We start from the raw sequence: 27388 nt of genomic DNA on the forward strand, positions 1-27388 counted from the left end.
TCTTGGGGGAATCTCGCGAATTTCCTCTTACTGTAGTTATCTTTTCAGAAGTCCTCGCAATCAAAAGCTGCGATAAGTACCTCTCTTGGGGGAATCCCGCTATTCTCGCAGCACTCTTTCATTCAAAATCAAGCTGTGATGATTTGTTTCCTTACAGTAGTGAAAGTTTTAACGAGCTGTTAACGCACTGGGCATATTCACGAGAGCTTTAGAAGCTTGCAGTATGCGCAGGGCGAGAAATAAACAAAAAATAAGAACACACAAAAAAACGAATTTTAATAACGAAGTGCTGCGAGGCCTAGGTGGGCGCGCGCGCAGCGCTACTTCTTGTACCACCGCTCCTGGAACGAATCCGGCGGTAAGTTCAGGTCGATCTTTTGCTGCTCCTGCTGCGGCCCTTTCTGGAAGTTCGAAATAGAGATGGCGTAACGTTACATACAATACATCAGTCTAGTTATATTCCAATTCACTAATTATGTAGCTATCGTGCCGGTGAATCATTTGGCATGACACAAAGGCCGTGGGTTTGAATCCTACTGACGGGAAGGGTGACCTTTCGTCCACTTTAATTTATTTCAGTTCAGGTCACAATTACTACACTACAGTTAAAGCTACAGTTACTACACTACATTAATGTGCCTTACACTTTTCTTGGACTAATTGGCCGTGGGATTCCTTACACGAGGAGATCGGCGATAATATGAACCGCAGTGTTGAGCAATAATTTTTTTACAATAAATTATTACATATTGTTAACACGCCCACAAGCATAGAATGAAGCGGTACTGCGTGCTAGGCACTCCAATGTTTATATTTTAACCATGCCACTCAAAGTTCACCGAACCACTTTTCTGCGGCTCTCTATCCGCCCAACTAATTCTACCTAACTTACGGGTAAGTGACGATTTAAATTTATCCTTAAACAGCAACGGCCACACATTTGCGAATCATTCGCAATGTATCCGTTGAAGACAGTGCAAGATTTAGATCCATTTTCGTGGCAGAAATTAAGGCACTACACTAATATGACGTAAGTGGCATTCTTATTCAGATAAGTGCTGCAAGGCGATAAAGTTGCATCATATAGGTCAGTCTCCCTATCTGTCACTTCACCGATAATGCAAAGTATTGCCGCTCAATCTATGGACATGATACAACTATCTCTTACACGAGGATATCACTGATAATGTGAATCGTAATGATGAACAATTAGATAAAAATATAAATTCTTACGCACCGTTAACATGGCCCCAAGCTCAGAGTAAAGCGGCATGGCTTTTTCAGTACTTAAACGTTTACAATCAGAGAAGGTGAAATTACTCTTAAATGTAATTAAATTATACTACTGAGTAGTTCCCTAGATTTTATCTGAAATGTTATTAAATCCCATTACAAACCAGTGGTGACCGGAAGTAATGGCATACTGTTACTTTTGAAAAGCAATGAAATTGCTTTAAAATTGTTTTCACAAAAGCTACGCAACTTTATTCAAGACTTTGAGTTAGATGCTGCGCGAATTTTCCGTCGGCCTGCGTCGTTGCCACGGTTAAATTTTGACTCCAGGATTTGCTTTCTTCGTCAATTTTGGAAGCGGACGCGCTATATTTTAGTTATAAGCGATTGGAAAAGTAGTGGATAATTTTCTTGAACGTACACTTTTGAAGTAAGTCACTACGTTACGGAAGTGCTAGTCGATATAAGTAATTGATTGTATTGCTCATTACTTACTACAAGTAACTTATTGACCGTAATTGTATTACTTCCAAGTCTGTAAATAGTGTGCCTATGCCACTCGAAGTACATCGAGTCATCTGTCTACCATTCTACATAGGCCCGAATACTCTGACATAATGTCTGGATAAGCGATGGTTTATTTATAACTAAGCAGTAATGGCTACATAGTTTTTCATCACTCGTAAGTTATCCGTTGAAGGGAATGCAAGATTAGGCCTATTTTCATATCAACCTATTTTCATATATGATGTAAATGGTAGGCTTATTCACATATTAAATACTATTGAGCTAGTTTGCGAGCCATGATATTGACGGAACAGCGCACTTAAACATGGGCACGTAGACGTGGCTTTTGTTCAAGTGCACTGCTTCATCGACAGCAACGCTTCTTCACGTTTGTGAGTTAACTATGATTACGAAATTTTACTCGCGGTTTCCTTGAAGTAGACATGAACAAGCATCACAACATGAGCTCACTGAGCTGAAGTAACATAAAGAAAACGATATACATACCTTTTGCTGTAAAGTAAAAAAAATTGCATTATGGTGCATTAAATTCGAATGTAATTAGAACAACGTCGGGCACAAGCGACATCGCAAGCAAAGGGTGACGCAAATAAAGGGCTGCTTAGCTACTCTCTGCAAAATGAGTTCTGAATAACGAGCATCGCGTTCTATTCAGGGTTGTCAGGTTGAAAATGTAAAGATTAACGAAAAGATCTCTAAATGTAGCCAGAATTGTAGCCAAAGCAGCCACAATAACGAGAGATGTTGGACCTCCTTTAGTGCGTTACTTTGTAAGGACGTTATCACAGAAAAAGGCGCCTTCAGTAAACTTAAGAACACCGAAATGACATTACAGAACCCGGGCTAATGACCAAAGCAAACGGTACTTTATCATCGTAGGTGAAAATAGTGAATCTATTTTTCTCTGTCCAGTTACGGAAGGGGAAGTAGTAACTGTAATCAAACATCTCAATAACAGCAGTAGCTGTGACATTGATGACATTCAAATACGTCCGGTGAAACATGTAGTTGAAATAATCGCCCCCATACTTGCTCATATCTTTAATATATGCTTGGAGAGTGCAACTTTCTCCCAAAAAAATGCAGTTAGAGAAAGTTGTTGTCTTTTACAGAAAAGGTGATCAAAATGTTCTTGGTAACTACAGACCATTTTCAATTCTGCCGGTGTTTTCAAAGGTCTTTGAAAAACTACTTCATTTGCGTCTGTCAAAGTTCATAATAAATATAACCTGCTTACACCATCTCAATTTGGATTCTGTACAAACAAATCAACTAACTCTGCATTACTCGAACAAAAAGAATATATAATGACACAACTAGAAAGCAAGCTTTTTGTCGTTGGTGTATTTGCGGATTTTCGAAGGCCTTTGACCTTGTAGACCATAACATCTTTCTAAGTAAATTGCAATATTATGGTTTCCGAGGGAAAGCGCTATCATTACTGAACTCCTATTTATCATGCAGGCAACAAGTAGTATTAATTAATCACACAGTCTGAAGCAAAACGTCTCTTATGCGGTGTCCCTCAAGGAAGTGTACTAGGGCCTTTACTCTTCGACATTTATGTAAATGATATTGTAAACATTAACTCAAACGCAAAGTTTGTCATCTATGCGGATGATACAAGTCTATCTTTTGCCGGAAATAACATTCATGACCTTATCGATCAATGTAACGCCGCAACGAAAGCTCTCAAAGTTTGGTGCGCAGCTAATTTAATGAAGATCAACGAGGGTAAGCCTAAGGCTGCCTATTTTCGGCCGAAAAATAAACTGATCCCCCCACATGAAGATATTATCCTGAAATCTCACCCTGTCGAAGTAGTGGAGCAGTTCAAATGCCTAGGTGTCATATTTTCCTCCAGTATGGCATGGGATTATCATGTTGCCCACGTATCACTCAAAAAAGCTCAAATTACTGGTGCTATAGGGCGGTAAAAGTATATCCTTCCCACACAAACTAAGATGCTGATATACAACTCAATTTTCGACTCGCATTTAAATTATTGCCAGTTAGTCTGGGGTACTACAACGTTCACTAACCTTGAACGCCTTCACGTAATCCAGAAAAGATACCTCAGACATATGTATAACTCGTGATACCAATGCCCAACTTCAGCTTTATTTAGTCACTCTAGAGTGATTAAAGTACACAATCTTTATAAATATCGCCTTAGTATCCTCTTTAATTCGGAAATAAAGAATATAAGTAATCTCAGGAAATTATCGGAACTAAGGAACAAATCAGTGGGCTACCCAACAAGACACGGCGAAGAATGGTTCGTGCCGACACCTCGACTTAGCCTTGAAAAAGAACGCCTTCATTATACTCTTCCGTCTCTGCTGAATAGTTACGTTCTTACTGATTTCGATTTGTTTTGCCTGTACTCGCAAATAAGTTCACGCTAAGTATTTAGATAACATGGCTTCAGTTTAAGTTTGCTTATATGTACATAGTGTTGATTCGCGTATTCTCCAGTGATCCTTGTGTAATTATGTAATCCTTACGTTTTGAATTGTATAATTTCTACAACTGCCTCGCTGCTGTACTTTGGGCTTGTAGACTCGTCAAGCTGCCTTTAAGCAGCTTTTACCTACAACCCATCCATCTGTATTTGGAAGATGGGAAATAAATTGAATTGAATATTACTAAAGATTTACCTCAAACGAAAAAATTAGGACAACTGACATTTAGTTGTAAATGTTCTCCATTTTAGCAATAAATTATAAAGGCCTATCAAGGCTGAAGCTGGTAAGTTTCTCCAGTTGCTGTCCGAACACTATCCATAGAATCTAGACTGCGAGACCATCAGACATTCCGTGTCAAAGGTCCATTTTGCTGAAGGTTATCGCTAAAAAAACTTGCTTTGGCGCTGGGTTTGTTCTTGGCAGGAGAAGAAGCAGTGCCCCCTCTGCTAAATGTACGGCAAGGTTTCTATCCGACGAACATTTGTAGTTGTGTCTTAGTCCTCAAACCTGCGACTGGTTTGCACACGCTGATCCCTTCCACATGTATACGCCGTAGCTCCCACTCCAGTTGGACCTATTGGATTCTTTGCACAAAGTGAAAGCGCCCGCGTTTGGTTGGTAGTGGTGATGTACATGCTTGAAAAGCTTGAGGAGCCGTGCTCGTTCGGCGAACTAAATATTCTCTGAATTTGCTGCATATCATGTGCTACACCTATGTCAAATGTGGCCAAAAGGTAGCCAAGTAGACAAGGCAACATTCTTCCCGCCAACAGCCTGAAGAAGTAGCCGATTTGGCGCAACGTAGCCAAACCTGGGAACCATGAGCTGCTGCTACGCCTACCTTTTGCACTCGTTTGCTGTCTGATGCCATTTAAGTAGAAGCGACGCAGCAGTAGAGGAATGCAGTGGTTGAGTAGATGCGAACAGCGAATCGTGACACTGAGAGCACGTATCCGGCTTAAGTAAACAGATATCCCTCAAAAGATATTAGGAGAACATGCTCAGATATGCGGAAGACACGACAGCGTTGAGAAAGGCGTTCACCTTATTGATCTTGTGATTTCTGCTGTGTTTTATCATGTAATATGTATGACTATTATGCCTTCGCACAAATTTTCTGTACTGCGACAATGTCCATTGCCACGCCAGCAAATGAGTTTCGCGAGCATTGACAAACATGAAGCAACATTTTTTTTTATCTAGTAGATGGAGAAAGATGGAGCGACCAACTTACGCCTATTATATCGTAGCACTCGGCTGTAAGGAACAATGTACAGGAAATTACGTAAATACTTCATGCAGTTGCAGTTAAAGTAACACAAGGTTTTTTTAATGATATTGAAGTGAAAACGCGGAATGTTGGCGTTACGTGTGCAAGGTGCGTGCCTCGTGTGTTTACGAAGTGGTATTTCGCCACCTATAAACATCCAAGGTCCTAATATGATACATATTTTAGGAACGGGCGAAACATTGTTTAAGAGACAAATCATGTGTCCTGTTATGTCATTTCTCTCTACATATTAGATTTCCACGAACACCAAATTGTTGTTTTCCGCGCTTCCACTTCCATTTTATTTCTGCTACTTTTTGCGAAATTTTCAATTTAGAAATGACAGTAAAAATATATTACCTTAACAAGTGTATGGAAGCAATTACTCGAAGGGTGAACCAACATTGTGACCCTCTCCGTACTTTCTGTATGGCCTAAAAGTTTTGCACTTTCGTAAAAAGAAAAGCAAGCAATTTCAGTATTGACAGCACTCCTTTATTTATCTAACTGAATTTTTGTGCTCGCGATGGCGGCATTCTTTTCTGTAATTGAGACTATACTATTTTCGACTTTGCGTGCGTAGCTCTCGCTCGTATATTTTACGGTGGCAGATTTTTCTGAATAAATGTTTGGTTGGTAACGTTAGGATAGCTTTTTTTGTGTGAAAATGCATGCAGAAGACATCACTTACGTGGTATCACTGGACATGGCGGACACGTTGTCGGCTTGCACTGTCCGAAAAAAGAATAGCGTAGTTAATCACATCAGCTGGTTTGAACTCTTACCTAGATGCTGTCGTTTGAAAGCGATTACTGTTTGCTGCGTCCAACTTCCAATCCGAGCTACTTACCGTCATCTGGGAGGATGGTGGTTCCTGCAAACAGAGGGGAAATTTTATTATCTTACGTTCGTCAGCATTCTCGCGGTAGATGTCCATGTTTTTTAATATTTTAACATAAAAAGGGCGTCTAAATATTGGCCGTTGCGCTGCGGCAAGATGGAACAAGGAAAACGGACGTAACTGTGCAAAGCGAGGTACGATTTTTGTGTACAGCTACGTTATCAGTCCTTCATATTTTTTGTGGCTCTTATGTACGAGTTTGTGCGGAAAAGGTATGAAAGCGCGTATGTTGCCTCCATCATAGGTTTCCCGGTGTGAACGAAATTTGGATGAACTCTAGAGAAAACATGTTGAAAAATCTGCTTGCGGAAACATTGGCTCCAGTGACACCGCCTGTTTAAGAATTTTTTATCCATTCCAGCTTTCATTCTCCCCTGAACTTCTCCCTTATTTGGATCGTAATGGTACAGGGAGATTCTACGCTAATATTTCATTTCTCAAACTAATGTCACTTACCAATGTTATCATATTCGTTCCATTACGCCACAGTACGTTTCTAACTTTCCGATATGATAAAGCGATCCTTTTAGAAATTCGCGACAATATTTAGTAGTTGCCTCATACGAAAATCTGCTAGAAAAAAAAAACGACAAGTCAAGAAAAAGGGTGTATATTCTCAATAGCGGCGTTTTAAAAATTGACAGTTTCAATCTACCCGTTCTTCCACAAATTGGCTGTCCTAATGTAAAACACAGTTTTGTCTCAGACGTTGCGGGCACACACAAACGGGGATCGGTGGATTCTGTTTGCTGGACATTAGTTGTTCTGATAGAAATAGTTGCTTAATTAATTGCATTTGAATAAGGTACACAGCTACAGGGTTAGAACGGCATGCAGATGGAGTTGTTAAGCAAATATCTTGTCGCTTGCGTTGCTTGCATTAGTGTTTTCCGTTTGTTTCGCGCTTTTAAGTTGAAGCAGTCGTAGGAAAATGAACAAAAATAAATCTAGACACGAAGAAGGTCATAAAGAATATTTCTTTCAGTACTGCGTACTACCTACAATATTCTACGCCATTCCGTGTCTATAAATGGTGTTAGACTGTTTCACAGCTAAAACATTTAAGACATAAGGTGGAATTAAAGGTAAGAATCATTGCAGTCTTCTTGTTTGCCGATGTTTATTTGAATGTGAGCATGATGCTTGCAAAAGGCAACGCAAGAAGTGCGATTGCTAAATTTTCGTAGCTATTGCGGCCTCATTCTGGCATCGTGAATTTATGTTTACACCAGGTGGTAATAATCACAAATTTTTTAACCACGCTTTTTCTCAACGCACAAGTTAGGAAGCTCACTGTCGTACGTAATTATTCTTTCATACCCTTAAAGATAAGGGTGTTAATTTGAGTAAAAACTCCTTTAATGTTGTAGAATTTTCCTAGTGTAGCGCAAGTACTGAATTAGCGGAGAAAAGAAAAATGCGATTGCTGCGCCACAGACCCGTATAAAGAATCGTTCTTCAGATAGTAATCAGCTTAGAGATGCACTAGTAGCTTCATTGTCATGCTGTAATGTCCAAGTATACAGAATCTCTAAAGGCTGGCTAAAGCCAGCAGATACGAAAAATATTATCAACGTTTTCTCTCTTACCGTCATTGGCGATCTCGTGCTCCTCTGCAAATAAATAAATAAAAAAGTACGTGTTACAACAATGAGCCACAAATACTATTTCTCGAAATGAATCTGAAAGCATCAATCAGTGTTCGTGGTGCTCAGTAGGCATGGTTTTATTTGGCACCGTTTTGTCATGAATTAAAAAAAAATCAAAAACATCTTACGCTTGTCCATATTTTACACATACATGTCAATGAGAAAAAAAAATTAAATAAGCTGTGGAACAGGCGATCGATTACTCAAAAATTATTTATTATGCGCAAAGACACAATAAATTTAAGAACAAAACCAGTGTATGTTGTGAAGAGCGCGTTAATATTTTCAACACCTAAAAACTCGAAAATGTTTGAGGTCCGTGTACTTAGATTTAGGTGCACGTTAAAGAAGCCCAGGTGGTAGAAATTTCCGGAGCCCTCTACTACGGCGTCTCTCATAATCATATCGTAGTTTTGGGACATTAAACCTCAGATATTAATATTATTAACACCTAAAAACTGTTTTAAAGTACTTCTTGCCGTGCACGAAATTTTCTCGACGTAACGTAAGCCCTTGTAATTATTATTTCACACATTGGCGTCACGTCAGCTTTTTTACTTTTCACTCACGCTGACTCACGTTCAAAGACACCACCGAAGTTGATATTCGGAAATTGCGCAGAGACTTAAGAAAAATGAGCTTACTGCGTATTGAAAGTCATGTCGTTTAAAGGAGAAAACAAAAACATGGTGGTACCATTGCAATAACGACTTACGAAAAGGTGTAAGAGAGTTAATATGTTGGTTCTTCCTAAATTCACCCTTCCCCTTCTCCTCCTCCCTACCCAGATATACGAATAAAAGTGGTGTGAAAGTTGGTAGCTTACCGCCATGGGCGTTGTGTCCGTTGGCTGTAGGAAAGTACAAAATAATTAGTTATATGGCACCAGGGCTTCGAAATTCATTTTGCAGATCTCATTTATTTGTGCCTATGATTTAAAGGGGCCCTGCAACACCTTTCTTTGTTATATTGGAATAGTCCCATTATTGACGTATGACTCTTCACGAGCCATATGCCACAAAAATTTTTCGAATCCGTCAAGTCTAAGTGGTGTTACCAAATTATAGAGATCACGTTCCGCAGCTTTCTCTCTCAACTCAACGCAGCGAGCGCGCGGAAAGCTGCGCGCGGCGTGAGGGGAGGGAATAGGGCGGAGGTGCGAGGAGGCGACGTCAGCGCCGGCGGCATTTTTTTTTTTTTCATTTTTTTCTCTCTGGCGTCTCGGCGCAACCACGTGGTCTGTGCCGCCACTTCCGGTCGGCTTGCGTCGCTCTCGTCGAGCGGAGTCGATCGCGCTGTGTATCGCGCGTGCTTGAAAACTGCGCGTCGGTTTGGTAATGTTGGGTGTGCACCTCGAACGCCGTAGTGTTTTCATCGCTCTGCCAACCATGGAAGCAAACGTGCGCGCTCGTTTGGAACGAATGACAGCTGAGATCGGTTTCGGCCCATACTCCGATACACCGCCTCGTAAGACGGCACTGGCAGACGACCCCGAAGCGCCGCCATTACCGGACGCCAGCATTGTTATCGGAGACACGCTGCGCCCGTGCCTCGGTCGGTCGTGAGAACGTGCCGACGATGCAGTTCTCAGCTGACGAGGCAACACTCGAACGGCTGCCACTCTCAACGGCAACCGGCGATGGTCAAAAGCACAGAAATATTCACGTTTTCGGCACTGCGCATGGCGAAGAAAACGGAACCACGCAACTACGAGCAGACGAGCTGTCGGTGAGACCGGAAGTGCTAATATTAATGTTTGTTCGGTGTTTTTAACGCGATAACATAATATAAACATACATATTATCTAGTTATTGAACTCAAAATTAACAACGAAAGTAATAATGAGGGTGTTATCGTGATTATAACATCAGCCAATGGTGGAACTGCCGACAATCGCGTCATATTTTGCGGACTAATACATCATTTGTCGAGAGAAGAGGGAGCGATTTTCAGCTGACTTTGAGAATTTATTGTAAATTCCACGCCGTGCGCATCGCTATAATATTTGGCTCGCGTGTTCTCGGGAGCCTCGACTACCGATCGGCAGCGCTTTTTGAGCATGCTCGAAAAGTGTTGCAGGGCTCCTTTAAAGTTCCTTACAGCATAGCAGCGCCAATCTGCTATAAGTTGCTCTTATATGTTCCTCCTGCATGAGTTTTACCACGACAAGTCAGCGTGCTTATTTCATCTCTAACCAGATACGTTATACAACCTGACAGAGTTTTCGCAGAAGGTGCAATTCGTCACCTAATAACAACTGCAGTGTCAACGAATGCCTGGCATTCATTGACCCTTTTGCTTTTAGCCAGAAGAACGTCAAAAGAGCATTACTATGTTAATCATCCCCTGCAGCTTAGGAGGTCTTGAGGGCGCAGCTTCGATTCCCAGCGACGGTGGCCACATTCCGGTTGTGGACAAAACGTAACACCCACGTACTTATATTTATGTTGTAATAGAATGTGAGACTGGGCATGTTGGTCGCGGGTCATTTTTAAATGCAGCGCACAAGGCTGCAACACATTACCGTCGTCTACGATGCCTTATACTTAGGGGCTGGTTAAGGAACGTCAGGTGCTCAAGGTGAACTCCGATGAATCCACTACGGCGAGCCTCATAACGTAGGGGTTTCGGCCGGTAAAACACCAGAGGTCACTATAGTTGTGTTAGCTAAAACTAAAATTTTAGTATAGTAGGATAGATGTAGCATAGAAGTCTTGCCTACTTCAATTTCGGAGCTAAGTCTAGGCTAGAAGAATTAAAAAGATTATTTTCCCTCAGCCTTCTCTGGCGTCGTTTTTACTTTCCTCTCAGTTTTATGCTTTTTATGCATCTGGCAGGAAATCTGATTCGGAAATCTACATTCGGTATGACACGCTGTCTGTCATACGCTACGGTGCCCCCAGGAACATCAGATCCTCACATTACAGGGAAATGTTTCTCGTTCGCGAAGACACTGAACCGACGCATGTGAACTGGAATGACTAACGATAAGCTAAAAGCATCCAAGTGCGAGTCGTGTGAGAGGTGCATCGCTGACTTCGTCAATGTGGCTGCTACCCAAGGGTTGTACAATGAGTTTATTCGGTGCCTGCCTATAGAACATATTGTCATAAATTAAAATTGTAGTCGTGTAATTAGTTTAAATCAGCAAAAACAGCGATTTCATGTCGTAAAACTATCGGATCGGCCTCGTTGCAGCACCTGACGGATCAGGTCTCAGACACGCGCTTCTTTCTACGTGGCTTCGGCAGCGCACGAAATACAAAGTTCTCCTAAGTAATACACCAGTTCACACGAACTCTGAAAACGTGCATAAAAGGGGTGGAATGGGTTAAACTAAGGATTGTATATGAAAGGCAGCCAAGATTTGTGAACCAGTCCGATGATTTGCCGACGCCATCTCATCTCTGATTACATGAAATATTATTCGCGGGTTTCACGGCCTATAGGTGGAGCTATGCTCCTTGCAATATGGCGCCCAAGTAGATTATCGCGCTGAGCCGTGCTTCTGCGGCAAGCTGAAAACTCGTTGTCACTGGCGCTTTCTTGTTTTAACCTGTAGCTGCCGATTCTCGACACCGTGACAACACTGAACTCGTCATCTATCGTGGCTGGCTACTCCTATGTCGACGACAGAGCTGCGCCTAAACGAAGGCGAACCTGTGTTCAATACCCGATTCGAAATTGCGGTGCAATTAATTACACGTCACTTAAACCGACTCATCGTTATCAAAGGTCTTCGCGGAATGACAAGAACAACGACCACGCTCGAGAAACGCCACACGTGAGAAATGGCGTCCGCTGCCGCCGATAATCGAGATGGTGCTTCCGTCTAGCGCCACATGGGGGCTCGTCGGTCTGTGAAACACGCGAATAGAGTACGAAATATGCACCACATTGTTGCCGGGTGGCATGCTAGGCATCACAGAGGAATTACAAACAAATGAGTCGTAGTGTACCACATACTCGAAATGAAGGCATACCATGCGATGCGTAAAATTTCAACAGCTTTTTTATGAAAGTTTTCATTCACACAAGTTAGAGCCAGAAATTCTCGCGGATAAACACACTTTTCTACCAGGCTTCTGTTTATACCTGCCGTAAAAGAAAGAGAAAATTACTTTGTGCGTATTCTCAGTCATGTTAGTATTTAATAAACTAACGAAGCATTTTAGTCTCTCGGAATGTGCCCACTTAATCACGTCCCCCCTAAAGTGCTAGATATATCGCCGACGTTTCCCCCTAGTTTTCTGGTTATAACTGGCGCATTATCCAGGGCCTGATTAAGAGTATACGCACTGCCTGATAGCTGTGTTTAGATGCGTACGCAAATGTCGTCTCATAGTTTAGTAGAGTTTTCCATGGCTTTGACGCGTCGTATAGCAGGGAAAGCATATACTGCGCTCTCATAGTGGAATACAAATGGTGCTTTAAATTGTTCACCTTTTGTTCTAAACAATATTGTAGCGAAAGTGCCGTACAGTAGAGTACCTAGTACGCTGAATTGTTGACCTATTATTCTAAACAAAGCTTACCTCTGTAGGGCTCGTCTCCGAAGGAGCCTGTAAGGAAGTTCAAAAACTACTTAAATTCTGCGATCTAGAATTTTCTCACTCCTAAAATCTTGTACTGTAATTTAAATCAAGGTGCAGTTTTTGTACCTTTAATTCAATTTACACTTTGAACAGTATCGATTCTTGGGCTGGGTTTCATGGCAGATGAGAGTACGCGCTGTCATACTTCGGTTCCCTGATACATCCGTAGATGGTGCATACTTCCTCGGTTGCTGACAAAGCGGTAGCCGCACCATGAAATGGGAGGCGCGGCTCGAGCGGCAGAGGGCTCAAAATCAATCCCGCAAAAACCGGTTCGCCGGTACACCCATACATTGCGCAACTGCCTCTGTCACGGACGAAGCGCTAACCACAAGGCAAACACGGGAGAACCGCAACTTGGCTTTTTCTGCAGATTTCACACTGGGTGCAACATGGGGTAAGTTTTCTTTTCTAGACACGTTGAGCGAAAGGGTCAATATACAAGCACTAAACGCGTTTTTGCGGGGTAAGAGCTGACTGAATTAGAGTCGGGACTTTGCAGCGTATTAATTTTTATGGGTAAAAAGAACTTTATGTTTGCATTAAGTCCTGCAAAGCTTGGCACAGCGAAGCACGGGGCCGTCGCCACTCGCACTCTGCATTGACCGACACGTCTAGCTTCAAGATGCGCGGCTTCCTCCTTGGGAGTACGCCCGTTTTTAAGACGCCCCACGACTCTCTAGGTCTGCTCGCTTGTTTTGCCTTAATGCCTGGATTGCCGAGTGGTTGTGTCGCTCGCCTTTGGATCGAGGGCACGCGGGTTCGAGTCCCACCTCGCGCAGAATTCTTTTTCGGGAGGAATGTTTCTCTCTCTTTCTCTACTTTCTCTTCCTTTGGTTGTTGTTCTGTCTGTCTCTCTTTCTTTTTCTTTCTGCATTTCTTTCTCTCTATTTATCCATTTCTCATTCTCTCTGTGTTCGGATATGCTCTCTCCCCTTCTCCATTTCCTTCTCCTCACCATCACAAATGTCCCCACGCTCACTTCTCTTTCCAACCCCCTTGCTACACTATAGTATACAAGGTTATGCTACGTTCTGCTAGCGTGTTTGTATAGTCGAGTGGTTTGGACGCTCACCTTCAGATCGAGGATACGCAAGTTCGTATCCTGCCTCGTGAAGAACATTCGTTTCGGCAAGAATTTTTCTAGTTCCCTTTCTTCATATCTTTCTTTCTGTGTGACAGTTTCTTTCTTTCTTTCTTTCTTTCTTTCTTTCTTTCTGTACTCGTTCTCATGGTTATTACAGACCCCGCTGTAGCGCTAAGTTGTAGGATTTGCCGAAATGGTGTGGCACATACTTGTGCACCATGATGATAGTTTTGAGGCGAGGTTGATATTACGGCCGGCCTAAACAGCTTCGCTTTTGATATTCAGAGTACATTATCGATACCCCTAATTTCTGAGATATGACGGTGTTCCCTGGGTTTCTCTCGCATGTTCTTGAAATTAACCTCAAACATTTTTGCGATTGGTGACAGGTAAGATGCGTATGCCCGAATTCTAAAAACTTGAAGCGGTAAAAAAAACAAAAAACAGAGACATCAAGTTTTAGGTTTAAATTTGGTGACCTTCTACAGAGTGACCTTCAGTCTTGTTGCGAAGCATCCAAATTGGCATAGGTGTGCACTTAGACATGGATATATAAGAACATACTTTAAATTGTGCAGTTTGACAGTTTGTAGGCTAAAACTTGCTCTAGGCGACAAATTTATTTTCCTTGCCGTAGAGAAACACTGACTGCGGAAGTGCCTTGGGACGTATTTGCTAGGCAACTTCAACACCCGATAATGCGACAGTACTTTTTTTTATTTTAGAAACTGGTGTCGCCGTGATGGAATTCCCTGTTCCCGATGGCTGCAAGCCAGAAAATGAAGCAAACGTGAAGATAACGCTGCCCTCGAATTTGCGTAAATGGGAGTGTGCGAGACATCATAATTGGAAGTAGGCTACTCGTCTGTTCAAACATTCACCTCCTAGGATAATAGGCCAGTTATTTTTATTTAACATATGCGTATGATTTTACCTATAATATTGAAAACAGGTATCATGTACATAAACATCGAAACTTTTCCCGTAAGGCTTTTTTTTTCAGGAGCATAGGTCCTAGCTTCTTGGCAGAACGGGAAAGAAAATTACAGGGATTACATTTTAAGATTTTTTTCATTATTTAAACAAGACCTACGTATCGGAATAAATCAAGGACAAATTGCGGTGTCCAGCTGCGATTCTAGCAACAGCTATGACATTGACGTTTTGAACTATTGCACCACCTAAGGACTCCAGTGCGAGTTTCTTCTGCGCCTGCTTATAGGAAAAGAAACATGGATGGTCGCATTGCTTAAAATCGCAAGTTGTGCTTCTGTACACGAACTTCACATGCTGGTAGTAAGAATGTTTCCATCTTAGACTTACCGGTGGGTAAGACGGTGGTCCCGACGACTGCAAAAGAAAAAGAAATCGATTGACATGAATTACATCAATACTTCTTTTTTATCGAGTTTGTTCAATATGAAAAAGAAGTACCAGCGCAAACAAACACCTAGAATAAAAAGGACACACGTACACACAAGTGATTTCACGACAAGAATTAACTTACATGAGAATAATTACCATGGTTACAAGAATTGTTACATCACCAAATCACCTTCGGTATATTGTGTAAACATGAGCGTGAGAGTTGGGTCCATTCAACCATATGTCAGGTACATCAGAGTACACATAGACGCGCTTAGGTGTGACAAGAAAAATTTTCATTTCTTAGGTCGTGTTTCCGGTATCGTGTTTCCGACATTAAACGTGTTTGCCGGCATATAAGTTGTTTCTCTTAATCAGATTTGGCTCTTATTCCGTCTGTCACATCAGGTGATGTAGCTGTTTCCATGTGTATGAGCTCACCTTAGCACCTGTTAGTTTAGTTGATACGGAAACAAACGGGAAAGTTTTCAGGTCAAGATGACGGCATTTCAACACACCCGTAAAATAGTCATATATGCGAGTCACTACTGGTCACCAATACTAGACCGTAGTATCAACATCATGGGCCCAATAGATGTCTAAGCAAGAGTGGAGGGAAATCTGAGTGCGAAATAGCATCAGTCAGTCTACATCAGCATGAATACGAACGTCACTTAGCCGCGAAGACTGTCAAGGATGATGGGTGAGAATATGGCCTCCGAAAATGATGGTGTGTGAGACAGAAATTTAGTGAAAGAGTGAGAATGGTAAAGAAGAAGATAGGGTAACCGGAGGAGATCTCCTGTTGGCCAACTTATACTCGGTAAAAGGAAAGGGGATTCGCCAATTGTAGCGCGAAGCATTAGGTCTAATTAATGCTGGTACTTTCGTTTCCAGCGTCGACACTTCGTGGCATATCGGCGTAATTTTGAATCAAATCCTTACATCAGAACCAACATTACATTTAGCGCCAGACTTGCACGTCATGACGAAGTTATCACGACCAAATGCTCGTAGCATTCGTTATACTATGAAAAGCGTCGAGTCTCAAACCATGAGCACTGTGCAAGAATTAAAGAGAATAGCCTATATTGTCACTGCAATGTCTTGATGAATATGGTAATGTCTGACTAATATACGAAATCATTGTCTGTGCGCAGTGGCAATGTCCAGTACAGTTGAAAGGTGATATGCGAAACGTGATAGGGGGAAATAGTTATAGCTGAGACGCTTACCGTCGGGAAACCAGGTGAAGTTTCAGGCTGTAATAAAATTTGCAAAGAAAGCATTGAATCCTAACGAAATCTCCTATTGTTGCGCGGAAGCATACCCGCATTCTCACACCATCTGCGATATCACATGATACAGCTTGCCGTTTAGCTTATACCCCTTTCTAACAAATACGCAGGGTTATTAACACCCCTGTTTGCGTATATTGTGAATGCAAAAAGTTTCTCAACTATGTATGTCTTCTCAAGCTTTCAAATACGGCTGTTCTGCTATTTTTTTCCAGCTCTTCCCTGTGCGAAAAAATCACAGCATACCCACGTGGTGAATGATGATGAGTGGGGCAAAGCTCCAGAGGGAATCACCGGTAAACCGTGAAATTCGCCCAGTACATCATATAATTAGTCTGAAACACCGTGTAGATATTAAACATCAAGTATTTATTGTACTGTTGGTTTATGTAGTCCCTTCATTATCACCACTTTGTGATCGGTGAAATGCAGGGAAAGTGTCCGCTCCCGCGTGAAAGAGAAAGCGTGCCAAAAGCGAGCGCTTTTTCTGCCTCCATCCGGCGACTCCGAGCGAAAGAGAAAGCGCGCCAAGAGCGAGCGCCTTTTACGATCGCAGGCATCCAGTGACATGCGCCATGGATGGATGGATGGATGGATGCTATGAGCGTCCCCTTTATAACGGAGCGGTGACAAGTGTGCCACCAGACTTGACAAAAAAAACCCTTTACTCTTCTTTTTCTTAGTGTTGGCCTAGTGTATTTACTTCAATCAAAACTATCTTACTCCAGAACAAAAACTCCAATTTTCAGCCCCGTTCTCTGCCCTTTACGGCAGAATGTCCTTATTTTCTTTCCAATGTTTATTTTTGTCCTTTCTCTCTCATTTTCTGCCACCAATACTCTAACCGTCTCTTACTTATTTCAATCGCGGATGTGTTCAGCTTTCCATTGTCTCTAAAACCCAAGGCGTCATGTAGGCTCGTGCCCAAACGTACACCTGGGTGGATAGCTCCCCATACAATCAGAACATGCTCCGCCATTTCCTTATCTTCCCCGCAGCACGTGCATTGTACTTCTTCTTTACTGAATCTCCCTTTATAACTACCCGTTCTAAGGCAACCCTATATCGCTTCAAACAGTAAAGCGCTTCCTATTGAATTATTGCAAAAGGCCTCCCTCCTTATTTCATTTATGCCCTTTCGGTAGTTACTCAAATCCGGTTTTTTCTCCATAGCTGCCGTCCAGTAAATACTCTCCGCCTCTCTGAATTTTCGCTTAACGCTCTTTGTTGGCATATTGCTTACACTACCAGCCGTATATTTCCCAGTGAGCCTCCTAGTTCTTTTTCTCCACTGTGTGTCCACGCTTTTCCTATACAAATAACGGAACACCTTCTCTGCCCATCTACTCTCTTTCATATTCCTTAGCCTTTCTTCGAACCTTATTTTGCTCTGGGCCTCCGTCGCCTCAACACCTGCCCATTCCATATTGCCCTTTACAGCCTCATTTGTCGTCTTCCCGTGAGGACGCAACGCGAGGCGTCTCACAGTCCTTTAATTTATATCCATTCCCGATTGCACCACTGCCCTCATGCACACCACTGAGTTCCCAAAGGTAAGCCCCCGAACCACTACACCTTTCCACAACCCTCAAAGCACCTCGTACCTATTGTATCCCCACAACGCTCTATGCTTCAATATTGCAGCATACCTCTTTCCTTTTGCTACCGAGGCTTTTTCTTGTACCTCCATGTACCTGTCACCCTCATTTATCCATACTCCGAGGTACTTGTATTCGCTCACCCTCGGTATTTCGTGGCCCTGCATTGACACCGCCTGACCACAAGGATCATTGAATACCATCAATCCACATTTTGTTACAGTAAATCCTTGTCCTAGAGCTTCTCCTTTCCTTCCGCCAATATCCGCGAGCTGCTGTATATCCTCTCGACTGTCAGCAAATAAGACAATATCGTCAGCATAAAATAATCCTGGAAGCTTCTGCTCAATCATCATGCCGCCCTGTTTGTGTGTATGCGTCATCATGCCGCCCCGTTTGTGTGTGTGTGTGTCACGTAATGCCATTCGCATTATACAAGCGCCATCTGTCATCGTTAAACAGCAACTCTAGGAAATACATAAAACGCCATCTAGTAAGCAATTCATTAAACTAGAGCTCTAAGAAATACATGAAACGCCATCTAGTGAGCAATTCATTAAACTAGAGCTGGCTACATACATACTACTACTACTACTACTACTACTACTACTACTACTACTACTACTACTACTGCTACTGCTACTGCTACTACTACTACTACTACTACTACTACTACAGAGGAGAGAACGACTCACATCCTAAGGAGCTTCGCCCCTAAAATAAACAATTTTTGCTTAGACAGTCCTGTTAATAATATTTACCCCAAAGTTGTATCGGTTATTGTAGTAATTTCTCATGAACCTTTCATGTATGAGAGTCTTCTTCCAATAACTTTGATTTATCGTGCGTTAAAATTACGACATTGTGTTCAGTACGAATTAAAACGTGCATGAACACATTTTAATTCAGTTCTGATCTCTCCTAAGTTATTCTGTCCTTCTCTGTTAAGAGTATTAAGAGTATATGCACTGCCTGATAGCTGTGTTTGGGTGCGTACGCAAATGTCGTCTCATAGTTTAGTAGACCTTCCCATGGCTTTGACGCGTCGTATAGCAGAAACCGGGACGGAATACTGCGATCTCATAGTAGGAGTACGAATGGTGCTTTAAATTGTTCACCTTTTGTTCTATATAAACACTGTTATTGCGACAGCTCCGTATAATAGAGTATCTAGTACTCTGAATTGTTGACCTATTATTCTAAAAAAAGCTTACCTCCATAGGGCTCGTCGCCGTAGGAGCCTGTAAGGAAGTTCAAGAACTACTTAAATTCTGTGCTCTAGAATTTTCTCAATCCGCCACGGCGTCTGTCGCGGACGAAGCGCTAACCACAAGGCAAACACGGGTGAACTGCAACTTCGCTTCTTTTCTGCAGATTTCACACTGGGTGCTACTTGGGTAAGTTTTCTTTTTTAGACACGTTGAGAGAACGCGTCAATATACACGCTCTAAACGCGTTTTTGCGCCGGCAAGAGCTCAGGGAATTAGAGTCGGGACATTGCGGCGTATAACTTTTTGTGGGTAAAAAAATAATGTTTGCACTAAGTCCTGAAAAGCTTGTCTCAGCGAAGCACGGGCCCGTCGCCTCTCGTGCTCTTTGACGAACGGAACGCCTAGCTTCGAGATGCGCGGCTTCCTCCCTTTTTTGGACGCCCTACGACTCTCTAGGTCTGCTCGCATGCTTTGCTAGCGTGCCTGGGTAGACGAGTGGTTAGCACGCTCGCCTTTGAATCGAGGGTATGCGGGTTCGAGTCCCACCTCGTGAACAAATTTTTGCGGAAACATTTCTCTCCGTATCTTTCTTTCTATCTTTTTTTTCTATCTCTACTTTTTTCTCTCTCTTTCGTTGATGTTCTCCCTGTCTCTCTTCTTCTTTCTCGCTTTATTTCACTCTCTCATTCTCTCTGTGCTACACTTCGCTTCACTTTCAGCTCGCCTAATCTCTCTCCCCTTCACCATCACATCTATCCTCCTCACGCATACTTTCCTCCCACACCCCCTTGCTACACTATAGTATACAAGGCTATGCTATGCTCTGCTCGCGTGCCTGGATATTCGAGTGGTTAGGACGCTCACCTTTAGATCGAGCGTACGCAGGTTCGAATCCCCCCTCGCGAAGAATTCTGCCGCAAGAATTTTTCTAGTTCCTTTTCTTTACATCTTTCTTTCTGTCTGACTGTTTGTTTCTCTCTTTCTTTCTTTCTTTCCCTCTCTCTCTCTGTGTACTCGTTCTAAGAGTTATTCCAGGCCACGCCGTAGTGGTGAGTAGTAGGATTCGCGCAAATTCTTTGGCACATACTTATTCATGATGATAAGAGTTTTGCCGCGGGGTCGACATTACGGCCGGCCAAAACAGCCTCGCTGGTAGTATTCAGAGTACATTATGGATACCCCTAATTTCTGAGACATGACGGCGTTCCCTGCGTAGATTTTTTTCTCATGTTCATAAAATTAACGTCGACTATCTTTACGATTGGACACAGGTAAGAGGCATACGCTGAGATTCCAAAAATCTGAAGCGGACAAAACGAAGAAAAAAGCAGAGACTTCAAGTTTAGGTTCAATTTTGGTGACCGTGTACAGTGACCTTCAGTCTTGTTGCGAAGCATCGAAATTGACAAAGGTGCGCGCTTATGCATGGATATATAGGAACATATTTTAAATAGTGTACTTCCAGAATTTGTATGGTAAAGCTTGCTCTAAAGGACAAATGATTTGCCTTGCCGTAGAGAAAAAGTGACTGACGAAGTGCCTTGGGACGTGTTTGCTACGCAACTTGAACAATTGATATTACGACGCTACTCTTTTTTTTTGGTGTCGCAGTGGTGGAATTCGCTGTTCCTGATGGCTGCAAGCCATAAAATGAAGCAAGGTGAAAATAACACTGCCTTCGAATTTGCGTAAATGGGAGTGTGCAAGACATCATGATTGGATGTAGGCTACTCGTCTGTACAAACATTCACATCCTAGAATAATCGGCGAGTTATTTTTGTTTAAGATACGTGTATATGTTTCTTTAGATTATTGAAATCAGGTATCGGTTACGTAAAAATTGAAACTTTTTCCGTAAGGATTTCTTTTTCAGCAGCTTAGCAGGAATACACATTTCATAAATTTTCCATTATATTATAGAAGACCTACGTATCGGAATAAATCAATGACAAACTGGGGTGTCCAGCAGCGATTGTAGGAACAGCTATGACATTGACTTTTTGAACTATTCTTTCACCTAATGATTGTAGTTCGAACTTCTTTCGCTCCTGCTTATAAAAAACAAACATGGATGGTGGCATTGCGCAAAATCGCAAGTTGTGCTTCTCTGCACTGACTTCGCATGCTGGTAAAGAATGCTTCCATCTTAGGCTTACCGGTGGGTAAGACGGTGGTCCCGACGACTGCAAATGAAAAACAAATCATTTGACATGAATTACATGAAAAAGGAAGTACCAGCGCGAACAAACACCTATAAAAGAAAGGGATACCTACACACAAGTGCCGTTACGACAAGACTTATCTTGCATAGGAATAATTACCATGGTTACAAGAATTGTTACATGACAGAATTACCTTCAGTAATTTTGTGAATACGTACGTGAGGGTTGAGTTTATTCAACCACATGTCAGGTACATCTTAGTACACATAGACGCGTGTTAAGTGTGAAGGGAAAAAAGCCTCATTTCGCAGCTCGTGTTTTCGGCATCGTGTTTCCGACATGAAACGTGTTTGCCGGCATATACGTTGTTCCTCTTAATCAGATTTGGCTCTCTATTCTGTCTTTCACATCAGGTGATGTAGCTGTTTCCATGTGTAGGAGCTAACCTTAGCACTGTTAGTTTAGTTAATACGGATACAAAACGGGAAAGTTTTCAGGCCAAGATGACGGCACTTGAACGCACCCGTAAAATAGTCATATATGCGAGTCATTACTGGTCACCGATACTAGACTGCAGTATTAACATCATGGGCCTGATAGATGTCTAAGCAAGAGTGGAGGAAAATCTGCGTGCGAAATAGCGCCGGTCCGTCTACATCGGCATGGATACGAACGTCACTTAGCGGCGAAGACTGTCAAGGCTGATGGGCGAGAATATGGCCTCCGAAAATGATGGCGTGCAAGATAGAAGTTTAGTGAGAGAGTGAGAATGGTAACGAAAAACAGGGTAACCAGCGGAGATCTCCTGTTGGCCAATTTATACTCGGTAAAAGGAAAGGGGATGTACAGCATTCGTCAATTGAAGGGCGAAGCATTAGGTCTAATTAATGCTGGTACTTTCGTTTCCAGCAACGACACTTCGCGGCATATCGGCGTAATATTGAATCAAACCCTTTCATCAGAACCAACATTACATTTAGCGCCAGAGTTGCAGCGTCATGACGCGGTTAGCACGACCAAATGATCGTAGCATTCATTATACTATGAAAAGTGTCGCGTCTTAATCCGTGAGTACTGTGCAAGATATAAAGAGAATATCCCATATTGTCACTGCAGTGTCATGATGAAAATGGTAATGTCTGACTAATATGCGAAACCATTGTCTGTGCGAAATGGCAACGTCCAGTACAGTTGAAAGGTGATATGTGAAACGTGAAAGGTGAAAATAGTTAACGCTGCGACGCTTACCGTCGGGTAACCAGGTGAAGTTTCCGGCTGTAAGAAAATTTCCAAAGAAAGCTTTTACACTTAACGAAATCTCATTTTGTTGCGTGGAAATATACCCGATCTCTCACACCCTCTGCGATATCATATGATACAGCTTACAGTTTCCATGATACCCCTCTCTAACAGATACGCAGGGTTATTTACCACCCCTAGTTGCGTATATTGCGAATACGGAAAGTTTCTTAACTACGCATATCTTCTCGAGCTTTCAAATACGGCTGTTTTGCAATTTGTTTCCAGCTATTCGCTGTCCAAAAAGAAACAATGTTTGCTTAGATAGTCCTGTTAATAAAATTTACCCAAAGCTGTATCGGTTATTCTAGAAAATTCTCATGAACCTTTCTTATATGATGGTCTTCTTAAAATAACTTTCATTTAACGTGGGTTAAAATTACGACATTGTGTTCAGTACGAAAGAAAACGTGTATGAACACGTTTTAATTCAGTTCCGTTCTGTCCCAAATTCTTCTGTCTTTTTCTGTTAAGAGCATTAGGAGTATATGCGCTGCCTGATAGCTGTGTTTGGGTGCGTACGCAAATGTCGTCTCATAGTTTAGTAGAATTTTCCATGACTTTGACGCGTCGTATAGCAGGGAAACCATATACTGCGCTCTCATAGTAGAATACAAATGGTGCTTTAAATTGTTCACCTTTTGTTCTCATCACTATTATTGCGACAGCCCCGTGTGGTAGAGTACCTAGTACTCTGAATTGTTGACCTATTATTCTAAACAAAGCTTACCTCTATAGGGGTCGTCTCCGAAGGAGCCTATAAGGAAGTTCAAAAACTACTTAAATTCTGTGCTCAAGAATTTTCTCAACTCCTAAAATTTTGTACTGTGATTTCAATCAGTGTGCAATTTTGCACGTATAATTAAATTTACACTTTTAATAGGGGATCACTGGAGCATGAGAGCCCATACTCTCATGCTCCAGTTCCCTGATACATCCGTAGATGGCGTAAATTCCTCGGTTGCTGACAAAGCGGTAGCCCGACCATGGAGCCCGACCATGGAGAGACACGGATCGAGCGTGCATAGGGCGCCAAGTCATCCCACAAAAACCGGTCCCCAGGTACACCCATACATTGCGCAACTGCCTCTGTCGCGCACGAAGCGCTAATAACAAGGCAAACTTGCGTGTACCGCAACTTCGCTTTTTCTGCAGATTTCACACTAGGTGCTAATGGGGTAAGTTCTTTTTCTAGACACGTTGAGCGAAAGGGTCAATATACAAGCACTAAACGCGTTTTTGCGGGGTAAGAGCTGACTGAGTTAGAGTTGAGACTTGACGGAGTATTACTTTTTGTCGGTAAAAAGAAATTATTGTTTGCGCTAGCTCCTAAAAACCTCGGCACAGCCAAGGACAGGTCTGTCGCACCTCGTACTCCCTGTCTACCGACACGTTAAGCTTCGAGATCCACGGCTTCCCCTCGGGAGTACGCCCTTTTTTAGGACGCCCCACGACTCTTTAGATCTGCTCGCATGCTTCGCTAGCGTGCCTGGATAGCCGTTTGCTTAAGACGCTCGCCCTCGGTTCGAGAGTAGGCGGGTATGAGTCCGACCTCATCAACAATTCTGTTAGGGAAACAGTTTTCTCTTTATCTTTCTTTCCATCTTTTTTTTTCTCTCTCTCTCATTGATGTTCTCTCTGTCTCTGTTTTTCTGCATTTATTTCTCTCTCTTTCTCATCCCTTCTGTGCTACGCTTCGCTTCACATTCACCTCGCCTAATCTCTCTCCCCTTCACCATCACATCTTTCCTCCTCACGCTTACGTCCTTCCCACACCCCCTTGCTACACTATAGTATACAAGGCTATGCTATGCTGTGCACGCGTGCCTGGATAGCCGATGGTTAGGACGCTCGCCTTCAGGTCGAGAGTACGCAGGTTTGAATCCCGCCTCGCGAAGAATTTTTTTCGACGAGAATTTTTTGGTTCACTCTTTTGTATCTTTCTTTCTGTCTGACTGTTTGTTTCTCTCTATGTTACTGTTTATTTCTCTCTGTAGTCGTTCTAAGCGTTATTACAGGCCGCGCCGTAGCGGTGAGCAGTAGGATTCGCCCATATTCTCTGGCACATACTTATTCATGATGATCATAGTTTTTTGGCGGGGTCGACATTACGGCCGGCCAAAACTGCTTGGCTGTTAATATTCAGAGCACATTATGGATACCCCTAATTTCTGAGATATGACGGCGTTCCCTAGGTAGACTTTTTGTCTCATGTTCTTAAAATTAACGTCGGCTATCTTTGCGATTGGCTAGAGGTAAGAGGCATCCGCTGAGATTCCAAAAATTTGAAGCGGACAAAACGAAAAAAAGAAGGAGAGACGTCATGTTCTAGGTTTAATTTTGTTGACCTCGTACAGAGTGACTTTCAGTCTTCTTGCGAAGCATCGAGATTGACATAGGTGTGCACTTAGACATGGATATATAAGAACATACTTTAAATTGTGCAGTTTCAGAATTTGTAAGCTAAAGCTTGCTCTATGGGACAAATTAATTTGCATTGCCGTAGAGAAACACTGACTGCCGAAGTGCCTTGGGACATGTTTGCTGCGCAACTTGAACAGTTGATATTACGACAGCACTTTTTCTTTTTTTTTAAATTGGTGTCGCCATTGTGGAATTAGCTGTTCCTGATGGCCGCAAGCCATAAAATGAAGAAACGTGAAAATAACGCTGCCCTCGTGTTTTCATAAATGGGAGTGTGCGAGGCACCACTCGTCTGCTCATACATTCGCCTCGTAGAATAATCGGCCAGGTATTTTTATTTATGATAGGTGTATAATTCTCCTTACATTATTGAAATGTAGTATCGGTTACATAAACATTTAAACTTTTGCCGTAAGGCTTTTTTCAGCAGCAGAGCAGGGATACTGATTTTAGAAATTTTCCAGTATTTGAAAGAAGACGTACGTGTCGGAATAAATAAAGTACAGATTGCGATGCCCAGCTGCGATTCTTGCAACAGCTATGACATTGACGTTTTGAACTATTGTACCACATGAGGATTCTAGCGCAAGTTTCTTCTGCGCCTGCTTATAAGAAAATAAGCATGGATGGTCGCATTGCTTAAAATCGCAGGTTGTGCTTATGTACACTGACTTCGCCTGCTGCTAATAAGAATGTTTTCATCATAGACTTACCGGTGGGTAAGACGGTGGTCCGGACGACTGCAAAAGAAAAAAGTAATGGTATGACATGAATTACATCAATACTTCTTTTTCATCGAGGTTGTTCACTATGAAAAAGAAGTACCAGCACGAACAAACACCTACAATGCAAAGGACACGTACACACAAGTGCTGTTACGACAAAAAGTACCTTACATAAGAATAATTACCATGGTTACAAGAATTGTTACATGACAAAATCGCCTTCGGTAATTGTAAACCATGAGCGTGAAAGTTGGGTTTATTCAACAATATGTGAGGTACACGAGAGTACACATAGACACACTTAGGTGTGAGTGGAAACAAGTTTAATTTATAAGCTCGTGTTTCCAGTATCATGCTTACGACAAGAAACGTGTTTGCCTGCATATAAGTTGTTTCTCTTAATCACATTTGGCTCTCTATTCCGTTTTTCACATCAGGTGATGTAGCTGTTTCCATGTGTATGAACTCACCTTAGCACCTGTTAGTTTAGTTGATACGGAAACAAAACGGGAAAGTTTTCAGGCCACAAGGACGGCATTTGAACGCACCCGTAAAATACTCATACATGCGAGTCATTACTGGTCACCAATACTAGACCGTAGTATCAACATCATGGGCCTGATAGATGTCTAAGCAAGAGTGGAAGGAAATCTAATTGCGAAGTTATAGGTCCGTCTACATCGGCATGGATACGAACGTCACTGAGCGGCGAAGACTGTCAAGGCTGATGGGTGAGAATATGGCCTCCGAAAATGATGGCGTGTGAGACAGAAATTTAGTGAAAGAGTGAGAATGGTAATGAAAAAGATAGGGTAACCAGAGGAGGTCTCCTTTTGGCCAACGTATACTCGGTAAAGGGAAAGGGGATGTACACCATTCGTCAATTGTAGCGCGAAGCATTAGGTCTAATTAATGCTGGTACTTTCGTTTACAGCGTCGACAGTTCGTGGCATATCGGCGTAATTTTCAATCAAACCCTTACATCAGAACCAACATTACATTTAGCGCCAGACTTGGAGCGTCATGACGCGGTTATCACTACCAAATGGTCGTAGCATTCGTTATACTATGAAAAGTGTCGCGTCTCAATTCGTGAGTACTGTGCAAGAATTAAAGCGAATAGCCTATATTGTTACTGCAATGTCTTGATGAATATGGTAATGTCTGACTAATATACGAAACCGCTGTCTGTGCGCCGTGGCAATGTCCAATACAGTTGAAAGGTGATATGTGAAACGTGAATGGTGAAAATATTTAACGCTGCGACGCTTACCGTCGGGTAACCAGGTGAAGTTTCCGGCTGTAAGAAAATTTGCAAAGAAAGCATTGGCACTTACCGAAATTTCATTTTGTTGCAGGGAAATATACCCGAATACTCGCACCCTCTGCGATATCACATGATACAGCTTCCAGATTACATGCTACCCCTTTCTAACAGATACGCAGGGTTATTGAACACCCCTGGTTGGGTATTTGTGAATATGGAAAGTCTCTTAACTACGTATATCTTCTAGAGCTTTCAAACACGGCTGTTCTGCAATTTGTTTCCAGCTATTCGCTGTCCAAAAATAAACA

At 42.3% G+C, this 27388-nt stretch overlaps 1 non-coding gene across 1 annotated transcript; it reads right to left on the reverse strand.

Moving 5' to 3' along the window:
- Positions 1–16331: 16331 nt before the first annotated feature.
- Positions 16332–27118, reverse strand: LOC119405602 (uncharacterized). Its single transcript, XR_007417384.1, has 7 exons — positions 27087–27118; positions 25802–25828; positions 23395–23421; positions 22614–22640; positions 21360–21386; positions 19207–19233; positions 16332–16358 (listed from the first exon to the last, which is right to left on the reverse strand). It is a non-coding gene; the product is annotated as an uncharacterized LOC119405602 (transcript).
- Positions 27119–27388: the final 270 nt, after the last annotated feature.

This window comes from Rhipicephalus sanguineus, chromosome 9, assembly GCF_013339695.2.
Source record: "Rhipicephalus sanguineus isolate Rsan-2018 chromosome 9, BIME_Rsan_1.4, whole genome shotgun sequence".
In the NCBI taxonomy this organism is placed as follows: Eukaryota; Metazoa; Arthropoda; class Arachnida; order Ixodida; family Ixodidae; genus Rhipicephalus; species Rhipicephalus sanguineus.